This window comes from Macaca nemestrina, chromosome 3 (genome assembly GCF_043159975.1).
Source record: "Macaca nemestrina isolate mMacNem1 chromosome 3, mMacNem.hap1, whole genome shotgun sequence".
NCBI classification, from domain to species: domain Eukaryota; kingdom Metazoa; phylum Chordata; class Mammalia; order Primates; family Cercopithecidae; genus Macaca; species Macaca nemestrina.
In genome coordinates, this window is record NC_092127.1 from 141,455,654 (window position 1) to 141,480,048 (window position 24,395).

A 24,395-nucleotide genomic window follows, 5' to 3' on the forward strand; every position below is an offset into this window, starting at 1 on the left:
GTTCTTTTTCCATTAGAGTCATGACAGGTCAAAGATCTACTGAGGAGGGGATGTGTCTTTACTTGATACCACAGGCTTTAATCAGGAGAAGTGGCATAAACTTAAGGAAGAAAATCTTTGTGGTCAGGCGCGGTGGCTCATGCCTGTATTCCCAGCACTTTGGGAGGCCAAGGCGGGCGGATCACGAGGTCAACGGATGGAGACCATGCTGGCCAACATGGTGAAATCCTGTCTCTACTAAAAATACAAAAATTAGCTGGGTCTGGAGGCACGTGACTGAAGTCCCAGCTACTGGGGAGGCTGAGGCAGGAGAATCGCTTGAACACGGGAGGCAGAGGTTTCAGTGAGCTGAGATTGAGCCACTCGGGCCACTGCACTCCAGCCTGGCGACAGAGTGAGCTCCGTCTCAAAAAACAAAACAAAACAAAACAAAAAAACCTTTGAACCCTGATTTCACTTAATGTTACCTAACATTAAGTGTATTTCACAGGTGCTGCTGAGGAAACCATTCAAAGTCCTAGCCTATCTGTGACAGGCCTTAATATCCTAAAGCTAAGAAAGGTAGGGTACAGGGTCAGCCATATACATGCATAAAGCAGGTAGACATTCAGGATGCTGAAAAGGGTACCTGCACCAAATTCGTTTTCCCCTAGACTTACCAACTGGTCTGAAATTTTCACCACTACTATCACTTATTTGGATAAAGTCCCCTATCTTAGAATATAAACATGTTCTTGAGAAGATAAATACATTAAGCCATTAATATTCACTACAGACAGTGATGGTTAACACTATAGCTGTAATGTTAGAAAAGGACAGAGCTTTGAGGGAATGAGGCCTCATTCCCTCAAAATTTCTAAATTTTGAAGAAAAAAAGAAAATTGGAAAGGTCACAACAGTGGTTTTCAAATACAGGTTTGCAAATTAGACAAAGGTACTCATTAATTTTTGGTGAAATATGAGCAACAGGGACAATGTAGTAAAATTTCTAATTAAAATTATACATTTAAAATTGTAAAATTATAATTCTGAGATAATGTCCTTCTTTTTGGATGGTATCATGTCATTTCTGTTATGGGATGATTATGATAGTAGATGAAGGTTGAATTTTTTTAAATGTCTGTATTTGACAAAATAAAAAGCTAGCAATTTTTTGTTAATCTTTAATGGATATACACGCATTCGATATTCTATTACACCTTCACAGTAACTATGAGGAATTTTTTGTGATCATGCCTATTTTATAGATGAGGAATCTCAGGCCTAGGGAATAAATGCCTTATTCAAGTTGATATAGCTATTAAGTGGCAAAACTGTGAGTTGTCCTCCTTACTCACTCCTTCCATTTGGGACAAGGATATTGGGGCCTTTGAGGAAAAGATTGGTACTAAAAACAGAAAGAGAAATGTTAGAAAAGATAAATTTCACCTGCTTAATTTTAACAAAGACTTTCTAGAACTTTGCTGGCAAAAATGTTTTCCCTTATACTTGGCCTTTAAAAACTAACATCATAAAATCCCGAAAGTCTAAGAGCAAAAAAAGTTTTAAAGTTCATTCTCCTTCTTTTCAATAAATGAGGAAACTTAGAGGTAGCTTCTGACTTAAAATTCTACATTGTTGCATATCACAAGCACTCAGAAATGTTTACGTAAAGCAAAAGTCATAACAGGGCCATTATTGGTAATGTAGAGAAGAAAATAGCAAAGGAAAATGTAGCCTGATCAGACCAGCTAAGTAACTGCCTGTGACAGACTTCAGCCACTTCAGTCATCCATGACAAATGAAGAACAGTAAATAGGAAAAACGCTTAAAATAGAATTAATTTCAACTCAGTGATTTGCACATAGGAAGCATTCAACAAATAGTCAATTACTGAAATAATAAATGAATGCCTAATTTTATATTGCTCATCATAACATGGACAACATACCTTATTTCTTGTTCTAGAAATAAACATTTGAAGACCTGGGAAAATGTTTAACCAAGAAAAATCTATTACAAGGCTACACATTGATTGACTACATATATTTGTCATTAAATACGTGTATAAAATGAAAATGTCCAAATATGTTAATTTACTCATAATGCATATAATGATTAAGATTTAAGAACTAGTATCATTTATTTGGCAGTTTTCCAAACTCTCAACATTTGGAAACATTTTCCTTGACTGAGTCTCTCTGCCACCAGGGAGCCCAACTGAGTCCAGAATTATGCTTTCTTCAGGGAGACAGGGGAAGTTCTCATCAGCCACAGCAACCTTGGCAGGTAGCTTCTCTTGTGCTTACTCTGGAACACATATTTGAGAATTAGAATAAACACTAAAGGATATGCTCAGCATTTCCAAGTCCTTATGTACCCTGAATTGGCATCTACTATTGACTAGGAGGACAATGGGTGAACAGTCAAATTACTTTTGGGGGATTGAGAGGAGACAGAGACAGAATGGTATTCTGTGGCCTCAGACATAAGCTTCAGGAAATCCGTGGTAACTCTCATATATCTAAAGCAAAGAGCTAAGGAAGTCCATCTTCTTCCAAGCTTCTGACAGGCAAGTAAGTATTGAGGTGGCTGTGGGAACCTCTGAGAGCCCCTCATCTACCCTGTAGACCAAGAAACCACTTATCACAGTGGAAGCTCAGGTGCCCCCATTGAGGAGTTTCCCACCATGGCTTGAATTTGCATGAGAAACATCATCAGACTGACTCTGATTCTTAAAAATGGATGAAGGGACAGATAGGTAACTTTCAAGATGCTTCCTCGTTAGTTAGGAATCCAAGATCATCGGATTCCCTCACCCCAGAGGGAAATTAAAGTTCAGAGGACAATGCCTGAGCCTACTGCTGGCTTACAGAATCCATCTCACTCATAAATTTGAGCCCCCAAGGCCTAACGGAGATAAGCGTGGTTCAAGCTTTCCCTTCATTTTCTTTCTATACAGACCTGGCCATTGAACAGCTGTTGGATCTCACCAAGCAGCTGCCTTATTTGGAGAAGTTCTAGCATTTCTCAACCTCTAATTTCTGCTTCAGGCCTTACATTCTGGAAGGTGTGAGATGCCACTAAAATGGAGGATTCCTGAAGCTCTATACAGAAGTGGTGCACCACAGAGGGCCACAAACCTGAACACAGAACTCCCATTGCAATGTGATACGGGCGGGGGATTTACAGCCATTTCAGGAGACCCTAAAATGGATCAGGCAGATTTTGATTTGGGTTACAGGATTATCCTGTAGCCAGGAAGCTAGACTCATTTTTTCATTTGTCCAGCAATAATGTATTAAGCTAAGCACCTATTTTTGTGAAACTAGAAAGGGTAGAATCCCATAGTTTGAGGACCACTTCACAGAGGAATTAGGATTGCTGGAGATGACCAGCACTAAGTATGGGGTCAAGGGACTCTTCACTTAACCCCTGTCCCATACTTCACTCATGCTCTCAGATGGAAATGACCTATTTGACATTATCATTCATCAAATGATTTTAGATCTACTGTATAGAAGACATCAAGGCCAAAACTGTTGGACTGTTTATTAGTCAATAAAAATGAGATCTATTTTAAATCAACAAACAAAGATCTTAATTTTCCTTTGGCCTCAAGTACATAACACAGTGCCTAGCCCATAGTGGACATTTTAGAGATGTTCATTACATTGAAAAGAAAATAATTCCTATGATGAGAAGTATGTTACCTTGGGCTTTGTTTGGTTGGATGCAATTCATGGCTTGATATTTTCTCATCTACAATGTTTTTGAACCAGTGAATAGTAACACTAAATAGTAATATAATAACAATTGATTTATTGTATTTTTAAGCCAGGAAAATTTGCCCACTTGGGTAGCGAAATTCAGTCATCCAGTCCACTGAGTATTCACTTACTTTAATGCCAAAATTTTAGCCCCGTTGAAGTATTCATCAAAAGTGCTGATTTGAAGCTTTTCTAAAATTGACTCTTACAGTTTTTGCCTTGCATCTCATCTTTCCCTGCTTGTAAGATCCATGTTATAATTGCATATTCCCTAGGAATATCTGTGAAAGGGATATTACTATACACGTACAATTACTATTACTCTCATTGTCAATGATTCAATATGCAGATGTGTTAAAATCAGTTGTTTACTGCAAGCAATAAAGTATATTTTTTGTTTTTTTGAGATGTAGTCTTGCTCTGTTGCCCAGGCTGGAGTACAGTGGTATAAGCTCAGCTCACTGCAACCTCTGCCTTCTGGATTCAATTGATTTTCCTGCCTCAGCCTCCCTGGTAGCTGGGATTACAGGCGTGCACCACCACTCCTGGCTAATTTTTTGTATTTTTAGTAGAGATTGTGTTTCACCATGTTGGCCAGGCTGGTCTCGAACTCCTGACCTCAGGTGATCCATCTGTCTCGGCCTTCCAAAGTGCTGGGATTACAAGCGTGAGCCACTGTGCCCGGCCGATAAACTACATTTTTTAAACATGTAATTTAAACATTCAAATTTAAGACTATTGTAATAACATACATTCTCACTCATTGACTTTTTTGAGCTGATCTGAGAGAAAATAAGGAAGATTACAGCCAGGTACCAGCAATTACACATAGCACACAAGAAGTCTCATTGGTTTACCTATGGAAGTGTGTGACACATATGAATGTCATCAGTCACACGCATCACAGTGAAGGAGAAGCTTGAAAATTCCTGTTCTATAGTTATTCTCTTTTATTGTGAATTGTAATCTTCTTTGGAAAACTTATATTTAGTTCTGCTACAGTATGATTGCTCATCGTTAGAAGTGATCATCTTCTTGATCACACTAATAATGCACCCAACCGCCTTTATTCCACAGTCCCTTTTTCTGCAGTTTTTTTTTCCTATAGCACTTATCTCTATCTGACATTCTATGTATTTTAATTATCAGTATATATCTTCCTTCTAGAATGTATACACTCTATGAAGATAGGAAGATTTGTCTTGTTTTCTGCTGTTTCCCCAATAGTGCGTGGCACATAACTGGCACTCAATAAATCTTCGTTGAATAAAGGAATAAGTAGTATGACAAGATTTGTTCTACTGAGTAACTCTTATGAAGAAACTAGTGATTTTTTCTATTTAGACTGTCAATTGTTCATTAAAACAATATTTGAATGATGAGTGAAGTAGAAACCTCTAGCAATCGAAAACACAAGTAAATCCAAAAGTAAAAATGGGTACCAGTGGGAGAGAAACAATCTAATATGGTTCTGTGCTCTGCTTGATAAATTAGAGATAAATACAGCTAAGTTGAATCTGTTTTTAATTGGCAGCTAGAAGTGAAAAGATTATAAAAAGTCCCACTTCATTACGTTAAAAAATAATCCAAAATCCTAAACTCGAGTAATTCTAATGCTTAATGTGGACTTAATCATGAGACATATTTGTTTATTTACTTTTAATTAAACTTTTAATTTTGAGACGATTCCAATTCACATGCAGTTGTAAGAAATAATACAGAGGCTGGGTGCAGTGGCTCACACCTGTAATTCCCCTACTTTGGGAGGCTGAGGTAGGAGGATAGCTTTAGCTCAGGAGTTTGAAACAAGCCTGGGCAACATAGAGAGATCCTGTCGCTGCAAAAAATTAAAAGATTAGCTGGGCATGGATCACCTGGGTCCTGGAGTTCAAGGCTGCAGTAAGCCATGATCACACCACTGCACTCTAGCCTGGGTAAAAGAGGGAGACCCTGTCTCAAAAAAAAAAAAAAAGAAAGAAAGAAAGAAAGAAAGAAAGAAAGAAAGAAAGAAAGAAAGAAAGAAAGAAAGAAAGAAAGAAAGAAAGAAAGAAAGAAAGAATACAGAGGGAACCCCTCCAGTGACAATATCGTGCAAAATTATAGTACAGTATTACAGCCAGGGAATCCACACTGATATAAGTGAACATATAGCATATTTCTGAAACCACAAGGATCTTTCATGTTGCCCTTTTGCAGCCACACCTATTTCCCTCTGTCCCCCAATACCTCCTTAATTCCTGGGAACCACTAATATGTTCTCCATTTCTATAGTGTTGTCATCGCAAAGAATGTTATATAAATGAAATAATACAGCATGTAACTTTTCGGGATTAGCTTTTTCACTCAGAATAATTCTCTGGAGATTCATATAAATTGTGGCATATATCAATACTTTCTTCCTTTTTTTAAAATAGTGTCCCATAGTATGGATCTACTGTAATTTGTTTAATCTTCACCTGTTAAAGGACATCTGGTTGTTTTTAGTTTTTGGCTATTATGAATAAAGCTACTATAAATAAATAATCATGTACAGTTTTTTTGTGGGAACTTAGACTTCCTTTCTTCCGGATGAGTGCTCAGGGTTACAACTGCTGGGTTGTATGGTAATTGCACATTTAGTTTCTAAAGACACTGCCAAACTGTTTTGCAGAGTGGCTATACACTCCCACCAGGAATGTATGAGTAATTCACTTTCTACATTCTTGCCAGCTTTTGGTGTTGTCACTTTTTTTTTTTTTTTTTCTGATAGGTGTGTATTACTATTGCACTGTGGTTTAAATGTGTCTTTTTGTGATGGCTAATGATGTTGAACATCTTTTCATTTGCATTCTTACTCCCTTCTGGTGAAATGTTTGTTCATATATTTCGGCCATTTTCCAATTGGACTGTCAGTTTTTTTACTATTGAATTTTGTAAGTTCTTTATATATTCCAGATGCTAGTTCCTTGTTGCATATGTGGTTTGCAAATATTTTCTTTCAGTTCACTGATTATTTCCTCTGTCCTCTACATTCTACTGTTGAGCCCATCTACTGAGTTTTTTATTTTGGTTATTGTATTTCCCCCACAATTTTCTAAATTAACCAATTGGTTCTTCTTGGTATCTTCTATTTAATTTCTGAGGTTTCCTATTTTTACATTTGTTTCAAGTGTGTTATAATTGCTCATTGAAGCTTTTATTTCAAAAAATTCGTGGCTACTTTGAAATCTCTGTTAGGTTATTCCAACATCTCCGTTATCTCAGCATTGACATCTACTGATTGCCTTTTTTTCATTTGAGTTTGAGATTCATTTATTCAATCGAGGCTCATTTATTATTGAATATCTGAAATAATATCAGTTTGAAATATTCCTCCTTTATATGACTAGGGATTTTTGAATAAAACCTGAATTTTTTGCATTATGAGATTCTGGATCTTATTTAAATTTTATCTTCTAACTGGTTTTATCTGAAACCACCCTGGCAGGAGAAGTGTGGGCACCACCTCCTTACAGCCAGGTAGGGGTAGAAGTCAACATTTCCTACTTCGTTTCCATTGTCCTCTGCTGGGGGCAGGCTCCTCATGAATGCTGGTGGAGTGGAAGTCCCATCTCCCCAAATGGTCTCCGCTGGCATCACAGGTGGATGGCCTCATGACTGCTGAGTGGTCATAAAAGGCCTGACTTTCCACTAGACTTTCTCTGATATGACCTCAGTGGGAATGGGAAGGGATGTCTTGTTACTGCAAGGAAAGGATGGAAATCCAGGCCCCCCATGTGGTCCCCATTGATAGTACAGGGGGATGGAGCACTCCTTACAGGCAAGTGGGGATGAAAGACCTGGTTTCTATTGGAACTTCTATCAGTCCCTGGAAAATCTGGCTGTATCCTTATAACCTTACAAAAATGGAAGTCCAGGATCCCCACTCAGCTTTTACTGATATGGGTGGGGTTGGGGGGGTCAGAGTTTGACTGAAGTACAGCAATCAATGTCAAAAATTTCTGCCTTGCTAGGGACCTATTTCCTGGTCCTTTGGCTAGAGAAAGTAAGCTTTTACCGGGATTTTTTTTGGTCTTCGCCATTGTCATCCTAGGTTGCTTGCTTCTTCAGTTTTAAGTCTAGAACATATAACGAGAGAAAAAAAAAAAAAAACCCAGTAAACTCACTGCTACGTTGTTCCATGGGTCCAAAGGTCCCCAGCTGGTCTGCCCTCTCTTCACCTTTCGGAGTCTTCTTATGTTTGTTTTATATATAATGTTCAGGGGAAAATAAAGAAATAGCAATAGAGAAAAGCACCTCTGCTTTGTCTTCCTAGACATAGAAGCTTCTGTAATATATTTTATTCCTTAAAAATGTTAAATAACTAGATAGTCTTTACTGAACCTTCTGAAAGAACAATATCTAGATCTGTGTTGTCCAATTGATAGAACTGGTAACTATATGGGAGTATTTACATTTAAATTTATTAAAATTGAACAAAAGAAAAAATCCAGTTCTTCAGTTATACTAGCAATATTTTGAGCACTCAATGGAATGGTAGTCTAGTGGCTACCATATTGGACTTTGCAGACACAGAACATTTTGAGCATATGTGAAGGTCTTTTGGACAAAGTTGACTTAGTTTGAACAAAAGTAGTTCATGATACCACTAAATATTGATCTACCACAAAAAAATATGGGAAGAACCCAAGCATGGTGCTGTGCATCTCTAGTTCTAGCTACTTAGGATGCTGATGTGGGAGGATCACTTGAGTCCAGGAGTTTGAGGTTGCAGTGAGCTTTGATCAATCAAGTCACGGCACGCCAGCCTGGGTGACAGAGCCAGACCTTGTCTCTAAAAAAACAAAACAAACAAAACAAAACAAAACAAAACAAAACAAAATGGTTAAATAATACTATAAGACAGATGAGTGAATAAATGACACGGTGAAGGACAGAAAGAGGAGGGATATGAATTTATTCACAATGCAAATTTCCAAAAGGAACACCAAACCCACTATCATACCACAAATTATATTTTTAGTGATTATAGTCTGCTTAGGTCTGTCTCTAAGACCATCCCTTTTCCCATAGGTTGGTGCAATTTGGAACAGTAAAAACTGATGTAGCAGCTGAGAGTAGTGTGTATTTACTCTGACATTGCATGTCATCTTCTGGTGTCATCTGACTTCAGCAAATGTTGGACATATTCAGTCAACATCATTTTATTTGATAGAGGGGATTCATATACTTTATAGACTTCAGTATTTTTAAAAAATAAACTGAAGCGATATAGAGGCAACTTTAGCAAGAGAGTACAATTTCAGAGCAGCAAAACCAATATACAAAGAAAATAGATGCAAATAAAATGGGAGATGGTAACAATATCATAAAGATGTCAGAACTGGAGTTTCTTATCATTTAACTTATTCAGTAACTATTTATAAAATCCATAGTGTTATAGTTGAATTGTCAATTGCACAAATGAGAAATTGAGCTACAGAGAAATTGGCTTGGTTGTGGGGAAAAGTAAGGAAAAGCATTTAGGCCACTTCCCTCTACATCAAGCATTCTTCCCGCTTGTACTATATGGCCATCAAAAGGTCTTTCCTAGTCTTAACAGCCACACTGGATCCTTTATTATTTGAAAAAAAAATCTGCATTTTCTACCTCAGTGGTTTACTTATGTTTTCCTCTCATTAACTCATTCCACATATATTTGTCAAGCATCCACAATGAGCAGGAACTAGTAGGCACCAATGTACATCAGTGAACAAAATGAAAGTGTCTATCAGAACATTCTAGTGGGGGTAGGCAGAAAATAAATTCAATACATTGTAAAATATGTTAGAAGATGAGTACTATGTAAAATATGAAGAAGATGAAGCAGAACAGGTGATATGGGGATCAGATGTGAGGTATGGGCCAGATGGAGTCACTCATATAAAATTGACCCATCATCACCATTTGTTGATGTCTTAGCTCTTCTTCAATCTTCATCTCAAATGCCACCTCCCCCATACAATCCTGCTCAATACCTTATTACAATTAATCCTTCCCTCTATGGTCCTATCACACTTCCCAGCTCTACTGCAACACTCAGCACCTGCTTTGTATTAGATGTGAATGCATCTAACTCTTCATCAGAGTATAATTCCTTAATAAAGAGAATGTGCCTTATTAATCATTTAATCAATGTGCAGAGTCACATATAGGGGCTAGGTTAATAAGTGTGTGCTGAATAATGAATCCTAAATTAAACGTGAATTGACAGAGTGCTCGATTGTTTATAAAAGACAATCTTGATATTAGGATTCAAAAATATAAAGTGAGTATGTAGATACTGAACGCCTATCTTCCACTCACACTTACATTGGTCCCTTCTGCTAACATTTATAGGGCTAGAGGGATAATAAATGCTTGTTGGAGAAAGTTTTTATTTTCTGCTCTTCCTGGATTTCTAATAACAAATACCAGATATGAACATGCCAGACAGATCAAGCAAAATAATGGCATCATCGAGAACTTAAATTTGTCTTCAGAGATAAAACGCATTATTCATACAGTCTACTAAATCAACCATTATACATTAGAATTTAGGCACCCTAACTAACACCATTGCCTTTTTATAGTATCACGCTTTTATTTAAGAAAATATGATTTATGTGAAGTTGTCAACCTTTATGTTTCTCTTTGCCAATGAATAAAAACCACAGAAATAATCAAGTTATATTCTTCTCTGTTTCTTTCACAAAATATATTGCTTTACATGCACTACAACCAGTAAAACTCGTTGGCTAAGAAATTGTATTTTTTACAAGATGATAACCTGCTATCTTGAAAGTGCTGTCACAAACAATATCCATATACTCATACTACCAGATAAAGCATAGCTATAAAACTGAGTTTGATTACACACTCTGTAGGTATGCTGAAGGATAGGTATGAACAAAAGCCTTTCCTTAAACAATCATATAACTAAAAGTACAATGTAGCTTCTGCATTTTACTTCTTTAAAAAAAATCAGTTTTAGAATTTAAAGATTTAATTAGTACCTAATTAGAATGTGCTTATAAATTCTTGGTAATTCAGTAGATTGAATTGGTTGAATTAGTGACTAATGTTGCTTTTTTGAAAAGAGATGTGACAACATGAAATATTAATGAATGTTCTACTAGAATTGCTAATGATGGATTCTTCTGATGAAGAAGAATTTAAAGCAAACCTCTTTTAAATAAGGAAAGGTGTTTGCATTCTTAATATATTTTATTAAACTGAAACATTGATGTTTCTCTTAAAGGTACTTATTTTTATCCAAAATGTACATACAGTATACATTTTAATTAAATTTTATTCCCGATATGCAGGGCATTACTATAGAATATAATCAGTTAGGAGGAGTTTAATTGCTAAGGTTAGCATTCTCATTATTAGACAAACATTATTATAATTATAGGGAAGTAAAGTAGTTAAGTCATAAGTGAGAAACGTAACAATGGTGAATGAAAGAATGAATGTATGGTCAGAGGCAGAACAAATGCAAAAAAAGTACAGGATGACAACTTACACAACAGATCATGCCTGTACCCACTAGATTCAATGTTTGGCAAAGAATATGGCTATGGCTTATTTCTATTTTCCTACTGTGACTAGTACAATGCTGTGTGTGTGTGTGTGTGTGTGTGTGTGTAGGCCTGCAGTAAGTATGTATTTGACTAATTTAATTATGTACATAGGGCAAGCCAAGCAGCTGGCTCTAGTTACTCTGTCTTTGAGGCTGTAGGTCAATGTTATCAAAACAAGTGATAAATTCAACAAAAATTAAAATTGTTATGTAAAATTATTTGAAACAATTTTAGTTGTTTGATTTTAGTTTAGTTGTTTAATTTTTAAATGTTTTGATCACCTGTTTGTTGTCATATTATTATGAGAAAGTTCAAAGTTTAAGTGTGCCAAATCTATGATTAATCCTCTTTGGTGCAAAATATTGACATTAATTTTTCTCATAATAATTATTTTGATTTAAATGTACTGTTAGGCACATTTTCAATGAGGAAGTGTGTTCACATATATACATAAAATTTGAATTTGGCATCTGTGAATACAGAATGGACATTTTAATGCACTGCTGCCTAAATATACTCATATACACAGACATACATATATCTATATTGAGTTTATAAGTTTGGTCAGGCACAGAGGCTCATGCTTATAATCCCAGCACTTTGCAAGGCTGAGGCATTAAGATTGCTTGAGGACAGGAGTTTGAGAACAGCCTGGACAACATAGCAAGACCTTCATCTCTACAAAAAAATTTAAAAATTAGCTGGGCATGGTGGCACACACCTGTAATCTCAGCTACTCAGGAGGCTGAGGAAGGAGGATTGCTTGATGCCACAAGTTCAAGGCTGCAGTGAGCTACGATTGCACCACTGCACTTCTGCCTGGGTGACACAGTGAGACCCTGTCTCTAAAAAAGAAAAAAAAGTTTATAAGTTTAGAAATTACAAACGTGCTTGTCTATAATATAGATATGGTATGGGGACTCAACAGAGAATATTTTATTTGTGTAAAAGTGACAAGCATTTTTGTAAAATATTTACATTATATGAGTTTATTTTAGCTACACAATTTCACATTTGAATTAAAGTTAACTCAGGAGTGCAAATTCCTCTTGCATTTTGTAGATGCTCTGACTTGCTGCTGCTAGTTTATCAGTAAACATTAGTTGGGTGTTGCCACAGTAAATGGAGAAAATGTTATCTGTCAGTATAAGTAGGCCCATTCGTGTCAGCAGATAACAGAGAGAAGAGAAATAAGGTGTCATGTTGAAGTATGAAAAACTAAAAGACTTTTAAAAAGTATATAATAGTCCCATCCTTATCCTCAGGGGCTAGGGTCCAAGACTCCCAGAGGATACCTGAAACCAAGGATAGTACCAAATCCTATTATATATTATGTTTTTTCAATCTGATAACCAAAAAGCCTGCTAAGTGACTAATAGGTGGGTAGCATATAGATCATGGATATGTTGGACAAAGGGATGATTCACAGTGGTGTGGGATCACGTGAGATTTCATCAGGCTACTCAGAATTGTGTGCAACTTAAAACATATGAATTGTTTATTTATGAAATTTTCCATTTAATATTTTTGGCCTGAGATTGACCACGGGTAAATTAAACCTCAGAAAGTAAGACCACCTATAAGGGGGAACTATTGTACTTATCCTTTTAAGAGTGACTCCTGGCCAGGCACGGTGGCTTACGCATGTAATCCCAGCACTTTGGGAGACCGAGGTGGGCAGATCACGAGGTCAGGAGATCGAGACCATCCTGGCTAACACAGTGAAACCCCATCTCCACTAAAAATACAAAAAATTAGCCAGGCCTAGTGGTGGCCACCTGTAGTTCCAGCTACTCGGGAGGCTGAGGCAGGAGAATGGTGTGAACCCGGGAGGCGGAGCTTGCAGTAAGCCAAGATCACGCCACTGTACTCCAGTCTGGGCAACAGAGCGAGACTCAGTATCAAAAGAAAAAAAAAAAAAAGAATCACTCCTTTAAATATTATTTTCAGGGCAATACACAAATAGCATAATTGAAAAACATTCAATAAAAAGCAATTTGCAAGTAATATGATTTAAGAAGTGGGTACATATAGTTTCCATTGTAACTTGTAATATACACTAAGGTGGTATATGATCTTCAACAAGATGAAAACAAATAATAAAAATTGTTTTTAGGTAATATCTGCTCATACTTCATGGAGATTTTTTTCAAGAAAAGATCTACAATAGGAACTTCTTTTTTACTTTAAAACACCAGTGCAGTGAAACTTATCTCTGCTTATCTAGACTCTGTTCAGTTGTAACTCCCCCTTCAAAGTATTTGTCTTTAATTCATTTTATTCCTGCATTTTATCCAAAATGCAATTTAAAAACCCCACACATCTCAAAATGTCAATTCAAAGTGGCATTTACTATCCAGGCACTAAAGTATTCAGCACCTGTAATATGCCTAGTATTGGGCTACATATGCAATGAGATTACCTAAAAATAAAAACCATGCGTTTTGTTTCGTAAACAAAAAGCATGCATTTTGTTTCATAGTTAAGACTTATGCATAGTGACCAATTAAAGAACACAGTATGCCAGGCTTTGTATGCAGACAAAAGTGCTATGGTAATTCTGAGAATTGTTGTATTATTATGAAGTGAGAAGTTGGGAAAAAACATGGAGAAGGTAAAGCAAATTAGGAATGCTGTAAATGCCTAAAGTGGATGGTGAGGAGGAAAAGACAGTGGTCAAGGTTAGGGAAACAGCAAGAACAAAAAGAGTGAAAAAGGTGAGATATTTTAGGCAGGGGAAAATTAATCATCATCCTAAAGCAGATTTGTGTGTTTGGAGTGGTGGGGACCAGTCTTTTTTATATCCCCAAGCTTTGCTTTCAAATTTACAACTGTCAAGTTTCAGAGTTTCTCACCTATCTTTATCTTGTTGATGATTTTACTTATAGCATTCTCTTGGTCATGCTGTCCTGATTTTACCTTATTGCATAAGCTTTTCACTCTAGAATCAGAATATCCTTTCTTATATAGTTCTATACACTGAACAGTTGCCCATTTCCTGTTTTTTCTTTTCTTTTCTTTTCTTTTTTCTTTTTATCTAGCTGCCAGCATGTTTTTCTCTTAAGACTAGCATTGAAGATCCGGGACATGATCCAGGCTTAAGTTGGCCAATGCACTTCAGTCCGCAAATGTTTATTAAGCCCTTACTGGGAACAGGCATATATACAGATGGAAAAGCCATGGTTCTTGCCCTTTGGAAGCTTTTAGCCAGGGTAAAGCCTCTTTCCTGCCTCAAGTCTGCCTACAATTGCAATTTTAAGTTTGCCAAAATAGGAAAAAATAAAATGAAATGATAAATGCTAAGAAGGCTAAAAACTCACCAAAAATAAGAATGAATAGCTTATACCTGTGAGGCATCTGTGACGAAAGGGTAGCATGGTAGAGTCGTTTGGGTCTTTACTCTGTCACTTCAAATATAACTTTGAACAAGATGATACAGGGAAAGAAGAGGGGACTGGCATTTCTTTTTTCTTTTTTTTTTTGAGACGGAGTCTCGCTCTGTAGCCCAGGCTGGAGTGCAGTGGCCGGATCTCAGCTCACTGCAAGCTCCGCCTCCCGGGTTCACACCATTCTCCGGCCTCAGCCTCCCAAGTAGCTGGGACTACAGGCGCTGCCACCTCGCCCGGCTATTTTTTGTATTTCTTAGTAGAGACGGGGTTTCACCGTGTTAGCCAGGATGGTCTCGATCTCCTGACCTCGTGATCCGCCCATCTCGGCCTCCCAAAGTGCTGGGATTACAGGCTTGAGCCACCGCGCCCGGCCGGGACTGGCATTTCTTGATTATCTATGATGTGTCCAGAACTATGACTGGTATTAATTATGTATTATTATTTAATATTCACAGATCACACTACCTCCAAACCCCCTTAGAAAACCATACCACCACCACAAAAAACAACAACCAGATTCTTCCTCTTTTAAAGACGACCAAAACTTAGGTGCAGATAGGCTAACCTTGGAGTTTCAGACAGACCTGAGATTTCACCCTGGTCTCAACCCCTTAACTCTACCACTTATTAGATTTTTGGCTAAGTCATTCATTCATTTATTCGACACCTAGTATATGTCAAGCATGCTGCTTGACACTGGGTTTGTTGTTGTTGTTGTTTGTTTTTTGGAGACAGAGTCTTGCTGTTTTGCCCAGGCTGGAGTGCAGTGGCATGAACTCTGCTCACTGCAACTTTCGCCTCCCAGGTTCAAGCAACATTCCTGCCTCAGCCTCCTGAGTAGCTGGGATTACAGGTGCACGCCACCATGTCCAGCTAATTTTTGTATTTTAGTAGAGACAGGGTTTCACCGTGTTGGCCAGGCTGATCTCGAACTCCTGACCTCAGGTCATCTACCCACCTCGGCCTCCCAGAGGGCTGGGATTACAGGCACGAGCCACTGTGCCCAACCGACAATGGGTTTTAAGGCAACATTGTGGCATGCTCCCTTTCCTCAAAGCTCTTACAGTTCAGTAGAGGCAGACAGCTATGTAAGGAAGCCCCTGTAGTTAAGTGATAGATGTAGTTCTGAGGGTCTGTAAACTGTAGTGTGGGGTACAAACTAGAACCTAGTCCATTCTAACCCTGGATTGGTAGGTGGCAGAACTCAGGAAAGCTCTCAGAGGAGAGGTTACCCTGGGATCCACATAGTCACCCATTGAATCAGGTGATCATGAGAAAGAACAAGATATTCTAACCTAAGTGAGCATTAGGGCCTGAAACAGCTTGGTAAGAAATGAAAGTGTTTCAGGTCTGGCTGGAGTAGAGAGCTGCAAGGTAGTGGTAATAAAATCTACTTCACTTGTTAGAGGATTAAGAGGTAACATATAGAGAGTGCTAATCATAATGTCTGAGACATATTAGGTGCTCAAAAAAAATGTTCCTTTTCTGCTTCCTTTCAGTTTCTCCAATTGATTATATCACTTTCCACCTCTGAAATTCCGTAATTTTTATCACACTGTATGGGTTCTGATTGTGAACTGGTTCACACACTACTTGGCACACTGTTCATGTTCAGTTAACAGTCTCTACCACATTTAATAGAAGGCTGGTAAAACAAGATGTAAATTTTAATAAATAATTGAAGCAAAAGCTGAATTGAACTTCAATACTTTCTTCTCTGTCCCTCTACAGTAACTACAGTAACTTGAATCAATTCTTTTGCATATATGTGTCATGAATATATAGAGTTTCAGTATCAGTTCCACGCACTGAGGCAGAATTTAATATGTTTCCAGGGGAATTGTCCATTTGCTTCCAAACCGACAAGAGCTGCTTTTCTGTCTCCAGAAGTTTGTAAGATCACAACATCCACCATACTGCCAGGAGGAGACTTGAAGGCAACGTACCATAATAATATGACCTTAGAACCCATCATTTGTACAGAACTTAGAGTCAGCCTTATCTCCACCCCTAATTTGTCTCCGTCTCTATTATATGGTCCTGTACATACTTTATCCCCTCCAAAAGTGTGTAAACTCTGAAGCCATGACTTGTTTTATTCAACTTGTTCAGCTGCTGCTAGCTGCCCCAATCTACAGTGCTTTACCCTTTTCAGATAATTAGCAAATATTTGTTAAATTTTACAGACACCAAGTTGTTTTCTTTTCTCTACTCGCGTGCAGTGTGGTGGCAGCAGGCATGGTCTTGAGATGCAGAATTACAGCGGCGAGCTTGTGGACCTGTACATGCAGCGGAAAGGCTGTGCTAGTAATCGCATCATTGGTGTCAAGAACCATGCATCCATCCAGATGAATGTGGTGGAGGCTGACAAGGTCATAGGCAGGTTTAACGGCCAGTTTAAAACCTGTGCTATCTGCGAGGTCATTCTCAGGGTGGGTATGTCAGATGACTACATTCTGTGCTTGGCCAAGGCCAGTGGCATCATCTGAAAAAATTTTTGACTGGAGAGAATCATGGATATGGAAAGTTTGTCATAAATAAATAGTGAAAACCTAAAAAAAGAAAAAAAAGAAATTAAAAAACATTTAAAAAATACTCAGTTAATCAGAAATTAAACATAATCCCACTTATTATAGTAGGGTTCCCTAAGCTGTGGCGGCACACTTATCTAAGATAAGTAGATGGAGGGTACAGCAGCAGGTACCTTATCATTTCAGACTGTAGCTGTCATGTCATTTATCATGTATTTTCAAAGAATCTGTATGGTGTGGTTAAAAGCATGAGCCATAAAGTCATAATAGCTGTTTTTGAACCCTATTTAAAGTCATAAGACCTTGCGCTTGTGCCTAATCTTTTTGTGCATCAGTATTCTGTTCTGTAAAGTAAGAGTAATCATAGACGCTATCATATAGTGTTGTCAGAAAGATTTACTGAGTTAATACATGTAAAGCATTTTAGGATAGCATGGGCACATTGCAAGTGCCCAATAAGAGTTAGTTCTTACTTTGTACTCTGCTAAAGTTTTACATAAATGTTAACAGGAGCAAGGTAGTAGCTTGTCTACAGGAAGGAAATGCAGGGCTATAAAGAAGAGGGAGGGCTGGGCGTGGTGGCTCACGCCTATAATCCCAGCACTTTGGGAGGCCGAGGCGGGTGGATCACGAGGTCAGGAGATCAAGACCATCCTGGCCAACATGGTGAAAACCTGTCTCTACTAAAAATACAAAAATTAGCTGGTGTGGTGGCGCACACCTGTAATCCCAGCTACTTGGGAGGCTGGGGCAGGGGAATTGCTGGAACCCAGGGCATAGAGGTTGCAGTGAGCTGAGATCGCACCACTGCACTCCAGCCTGGCGACAGAGCAAGACTCTGTCTCAAAAAAAAAAAAAGGGGGGGGGGTGAGAACATATCCAGAAATATGTTTGTAATCCTACTCTAGGACAGATACTTCTCTAGGGAGAAAGCTATCCCTGTCATGAGGCGTGAGGACAAGGTACAGAACTCCTCTTATCCCCCACCCCATTTGCTGGGTAAGGACGAAAGCGCCTCTCTTGGTGGTGAAGATGCCTATATCCTGCAGTCTTTTTGAAAAGCATCGTCAAGCTGTTTTGAAAAGCATGGTCAAAACTCTATCACAGAATTGTATTTCATGTCAGATGAGTCAGATTTCCTGTTAAGAATATTTGCGAGTATCTTGGTATTTTGCACTATACAATCAGATTTTTTTTAGGCATATATGAAATTTTATAAGGTATAGTGATGATATGGAGTAGTTTTAACAGAGGATTTAAATATTACTGATACCTTAAAAACATTTGTTTTAATAATGGAGGCATATATATTCTTTTAATAGACCTTATAACTTTTACTTTTTTGGAAAGCAAAGACATGACCATTTAACTTGGTATAATATAATAATATTAGGCAGGAAAAATATTATTTTAAAAAAGTTAAAAGAAATGTTTTGTAGAGACAGAGGCTCACTGCGTTGCCCAGGTTTGTCTCAAATTCCTGGCTACGAATGATCCTCCTGCCTCTGCCTCCCTAAGTGCTGGGATTATAGGTGTGAACCATCATGCCTGGCCAAGGAAAAATAATTATTCTTAACAGTAAAACACAGTGAGGCTAATGATGATAGAAGACATGTTATCAAAGGAAAACACTGACTTATGAGGAAAAAGGATTAATCAAGTATTGGGAGAGATGACTTATGAAGGTCACTGTGGCAGTGGAATAAGCCTTTCGGGATAAGGACATTTATTTAATCTGTGTCAGTCTTTCTCACTTCTCATAGGTCTTAGAGAGCCACCTTAATGCAAAATACATGGGGGTTAGGTTATATTTTTCCAGTAGAAGACAAAATGTAGCAATCACTCTTTCTTCCCTCATTGTCAAAATTCTTCCCGTTTAAGGATCTCAGAATCCTGCAGTTAGCTACGATCATATATTGACTTTATCAGAAATGTGTAACATGAAATGTGTAAAGGGAAGCAATCTATTTTTTTAAAGAAGAATCTTCGTTATACGGCAACTTTCCATCTATTTTTATAGTCATACAGTTATAAATATATAAGATTGATATATCTAAAACAAATTGAAATAAAATTATAATCTTTTACTTTTCTCAAACTATTCTATATCTGTGTTTTGACTGTAAGTCACCTCAATGCCATTGTTTAAGATGGCCAGAATCTACATATCTACTTTTTTTTTTTTTTTTGGTAGAAATTTCATTTTCCAACAGAAAGCCACATCGGATGTTCTTCCATGGTCTAATAATGAGTGTAAAACTAGAAGATGGTGCTTTTGTGTTGATAAACACATCAAGGTGGTGGGAGGGTGGTGCACCTGGAGAAGTATGGATGCTTTGTGCACTACCACTTCCTGTACCTTGCCCTATGCATCTCATCTACGCAGCTGTTCCTGAGCTGTATATCTTTAATAATAAACCAGAAAACTGGATATGACATGAGATGGTGACACAGTAATAATCTCATCATTTCTGATGATCTGAAGAATGCCCAAAAAGTGCACCGAAAGATTAGTTTGTACACTGGGCTCATCTTGATTCACCTGGTCACTACTACTGGGAGGTGGTTGGGAACATGCAAAGAATGGCATCTGGACATTTGGAAAAAAAAAAAAAAAGCAAAAAACTCTCTTTGCCAACAAGAAACGTTACAACTGTTTATAGAACTTGGAACTTCAACTGTAACTAAGAGAAACAGAAGCTATGTCTCCACCAACACAATGCCTGAGACTGCCTTCTGCATGGAACTCCAAATACACAAGAGAGTTTTCCTGGATATAGACATTGGAAACATTTCATTTTTCAACATTAGCAATGGTGCAGTGGTGTGATCTCGACTCCCTGCAACCTCCACCTTCTGGGCTTAAGCGATCTACCTCAGCCTCCCGAGTAGCTGGGACTGCAGGCATGCGCCACCACGCTCAGTTAATTTTTAAATTTTTTTTTTTTTTTGTCGAGATGGGTTTCATTGTATTGCCCAGGCTGGTCTTGAACTCCTGGGCTCAAGCAATCCTCCTGCCTTGGCCTCCCAAAGTGCCAAGGCGTAAGCTACCAGGCCTGGCCTTCCAACATCTTTGTATTCACTAAAATTTCTCCCTCTGAACCACTGAGCCCATTCTTTTTGCCTTCAAATCCAAATAATGATGATTAGGGCACTCTGAGTATATATACTGTGATGCAACTAGGTTCAGTAATCCTTGCAGTATATGCTGGGAAGATCATCTGACTGTAACTCCCCCCCCCCCCCCCCACACACACACATGAATATTTGGAAAAGATCTATTTACTTAAATAAATATTCTATTATGTTGACTCATTAAAATGTTAAAGGTCAAAATGTATGGAACCTCTTAAAATCATAAGCACAGATTTTAATAGTCTAATATTAATTAGAAAAGACACTACATGTTTAATATTGTATGTTGATAAAAAAGTTTGCTTTGGGGTCTGGGATTTGACTTCTATATTTGTACCTCTCGAACTTTCAGATCACGTCATAGCATTTTAGTTTGTTCTAAACACTAGCCAGTGTATTATGAAGGTTTTTAACTCATAAAAAGTATTTTGTTATGTCCAAGAATTGCATGATTCATTAAAATGAAAGTCTTTACAATGCTTAATCTACTGTAAGCCAGTAAATAAATTTAAGGAGTAAGAAAGTAACATATGGCTATAAAATTTTCTGAAAAAAATCTGAAAGACGAGAAATTTCAATATAGTTTTTCTGCTGGTTACAGCCTGCCCTTAATATCTAAATTTCTGCCTAAAAATTGATTTCAGGTTACACATTATTATTTCACAAATTTGCTAGAAGAATATGATTTAACAATAGATGTTAACATCTTTTGGTAGTAAAAGTGTTTGTAAATGTTTGGCCTTCTTGTTATTAGTAACATAGTAATCCCCCATCCCCACGGTTTTGCTTTCCTCAGTTTCAGTTACCTGTGGTCAACAATGGTCTGAAAATATTAAATAGAAAATTCCAGAAAAAGAATTGGTAAATTTTAAATTGCATGCTGTTCTGAGTAGCCCGACTGGTAGATGAATCATCCCTTTGCCCAGTATATCTGTCTACACTCTCTGCTTGTTAGTCACTTAGTAGCCTTCCCAGTTTTCAGATGCATTGTCACAGTGCTTGTGTTCAAGGAACCCTTATTTTACTTACTAATAGCTCCAAGTGCAAGCATAATGATGCTGGCAATTCGAATATGCCAAAGAGAAGGCATAAAGTGCTTTCCTTAAATGAAAAGGTGAAGTTCTCAACTTAATTTAAAAAAAAATCATATGCTGAGGTTGCTAAGATCTACAGTAAAAATGAATCTTCCATCCATGAAATTGTTATATTGTTCTAATTGTTCTAATTTATTATTGTTAACCTCTTACTGTACCTAATTTAAACCCTGAACCTTATCAAAGGTATGTATATACAGGAAAAAACATTATACATACATGGTTTGGTTACTAGCCTCACTTTCAGGCATCTACTGGGAGTCTTGGAATGTATCCTTCCTGGATAAGGGGGGGAAATACTCTACAATATTTTTGCTTTTTTTTTTTGAGACAGGGTCTTGCTCTGTCACCCAGGCTGGAGTGCAGTGGTGTGATCACAGCTCACTGCAATTTCAACCTCCTGGGCTCAAACGATCCTCCTGCCTAAGCCTCCTGAGAAGCTGGGACCATAGGTCTGCACTACCACATCTTGCTAATGTTTTCGATTAGTAGTCTTCCCATTTTTAAGTTATATGTTTGTTATGGGGTGTTACAGAATATTGTGACATTAGTCATTAGTGTACTATAAAGATGGGAGGATATCCAAATTTTGCCACATGCTTGGTGAAAAAATCAACATATTGCTTGGTGTTACCCTCATCTTTCAGAGGGGGTCTATACATTATTACACATTTAATTATACATTTAGTATAATTATACATTTTAATATCAAAAGTCAAGTTACATTGGTACATACAAGTAATCTTTACCACTTAATTGTATATTGACTTATTTATTTACTTACAGACAGGGTCTTTCTCTGTCATCCAGGTTGGAGTGCAGTTGGTGCTATCACAGCTCACTGCAGCCTCAACTGCCTTGGTTCCAGTGATCCTCCCACCTCAGCCTCCCAAGTAGCAGGGGCCACAGGCCTGCACCACCCCTCCATGTCCAGCTAATTTTTGTGTTTTTGGTAGATATGGGAAGTCTCACCATGTTGCCCAGGTTGGTCTTGAACTCCTGAGTTCAAGCAATTCACCCACTTCGGCTTCCCAAAGTGCTGGGATTATAGGTGTAAGCCACTTCGACTGGTCAAACTTCTTGTTTTTAAGAGACACCCAGCCTGGAGTGCAGTAGTGCCATCATAGCACACTGCAGCCTTGAATCCCTTGGTTCAAGCCATCCTCTTGCCTCTGTCTCCTGAGTAGCTGGGTTTACAGGTGCACCACCACCACACCTGGCTAATTTACAATTTTTTTTTTTTTTAAAGAGATGAGGTCTTGTTATGTTGACCATGCTGGTTTTGAACTCCTGGCCTCAAGTGATCCTCGTAAACTGAGTTTGAAACTTATTATAGCAGGCTTGTTGTGATCAGGTGAAGTTATATCAGGCCCAAACTTTGTATGTTTGTCTGACTCCAGTTTTGAATTGCATGAAATGACTTAATCTCTCCATTATTCTGCTTAAAAAACAATTCAAAACAATTCAAATGGAGGAATGAGACTCCACGATGAAGCCCACTGCAACGAAAGTGGTCAGCTTGTTTCTAAATGGAAATCCCCAACTGCCACACCACATCAATCATCTGACATATAATCTCACTTCTATTGAGCTGGAATCTACTTTAAAGGTCAGGTCTCTGGATGAAGAATTTTAGTTTAGTGGGTTATGTAGCAGAAATGCCTAAATCCAGAGCACTGTTTTAGTGTTGGCAGAAATAGCTTCTCTTCAAATAGCAGAGAAGAACGAACAAGGATTTTAAGTTCAAAGTTTTTGTCTAAGCACATTTTGTAATGTTTCTACCCGTTATCTCATTAAAAATAAAGAAATGGGGTGGGGATAGAACCACATTCACCTACTTTCATAGAAGGTGCATACTGGAGCCCTGCAGATACAATTTATTTGGTCTATATTTTAAAAATTAGGAAAATGCCACATTAGAAAAAATTCCAGGTTTTTGGTTCTCTTAAGAAACTGTAACTTCTGAGCAGTGTGTGTGCATATCTTCTTCTGTGGAAAAGTAGGCTGGAGCTCAGAATTGGCTGCTCTCTTTACATAGGCTCTACAGTTTTCCATTCCCTACCACTCCTGAACGTTTACTCCCGTATTTATTTTGCTGCTTCACCCTGCAGTCAGGAGACTCCTGAAGTTTATAAAATTGATGCAACGGGGCTTTTTTTTTTTTTTGGCAGGGGGTGCAAATCTCTTTAAGAGGGGGACGCAGTGGTCGCTTTTGCTTTCAAACAGCCCTAGATTTGCCCGTTTGTCAACGATCTGACCCTAACCTACTTCTTCAGGGTGGCCAAAAGCAAAAAATTATGAATCAAAGAATGGTCCCCAGTTACCGCGAGCCAGCTGTGTGACCTTGGGCGACTCCGTTAAGTTTTAGCGAAGGGTGATAAATGGTCTGTAAAACGGCCTTAATACCTGCTCTGAATACCCCCATATGGCTGTCGTACACCAGGAGTGAGATGTTTAAAGTACTCCTAAGTAATTTATAAACTGCAAAACGCTTCCCAGCACAAGCGTCCGCTACACAGCGCGACGACACCGAGTCGGCTTTAGAAGTCCAGTTACTGGAAACCACTCCAGTTCCGTCCTGCTCCCACGTCCCACGCTCAGGGTGGGCGAGCGGAAGGAGATTCTCAAGGGAGAAGGCCTGGAAAACTGGCTAAGAAACGAAGCGAGAAGTTCCTTAGCATGGGTAAAGTTGTTGGCGGCATTTTTAAGCCCCTAGAGTGACATACCGACTCCTAGCCGACATGACGGACCCGGGTGCGTGACTAGCGCGGGAGCCAGTCCCAGGGCCACCTCCCTGCTCGAAGTCGGGCCTGGTCAGTACCCTCCCAGCGCAACCCCGGACCAGGGACCCCCGACTTTGCCCTAGTCCCCAACCCCCACAATCACCTCCCTTGGTCCCCCTCCACGTGACAAG

General features: G+C 38.3%; 1 long non-coding RNA gene and 1 pseudogene across 3 annotated transcripts; one reads left to right on the forward strand and one right to left on the reverse strand.

Moving 5' to 3' along the window:
* Window positions 1-2,039: 2,039 nt before the first annotated feature.
* Window positions 2,040-24,367, reverse strand: LOC105477234 (uncharacterized). Of its 3 annotated transcripts, none has more exons than XR_011621271.1 (3): window positions 24,208-24,367; window positions 7,895-7,961; window positions 2,040-2,289 (listed from the first exon to the last, which is right to left on the reverse strand). It is a non-coding gene; the product is annotated as an uncharacterized lncRNA (long non-coding RNA). The 3 variants fall into 3 exon arrangements; XR_984575.2 differs by having other exon boundaries at window positions 7,895-7,958; window positions 24,208-24,365; XR_011621270.1 differs by lacking the exons at window positions 2,040-2,289; window positions 7,895-7,961 and adding exons at window positions 7,973-8,562; window positions 12,054-12,177 and having other exon boundaries at window positions 24,208-24,362.
* Window positions 16,971-17,269, forward strand: LOC112425802 (small ribosomal subunit protein eS21 pseudogene; annotated as a pseudogene).
* Window positions 24,368-24,395: the final 28 nt, after the last annotated feature.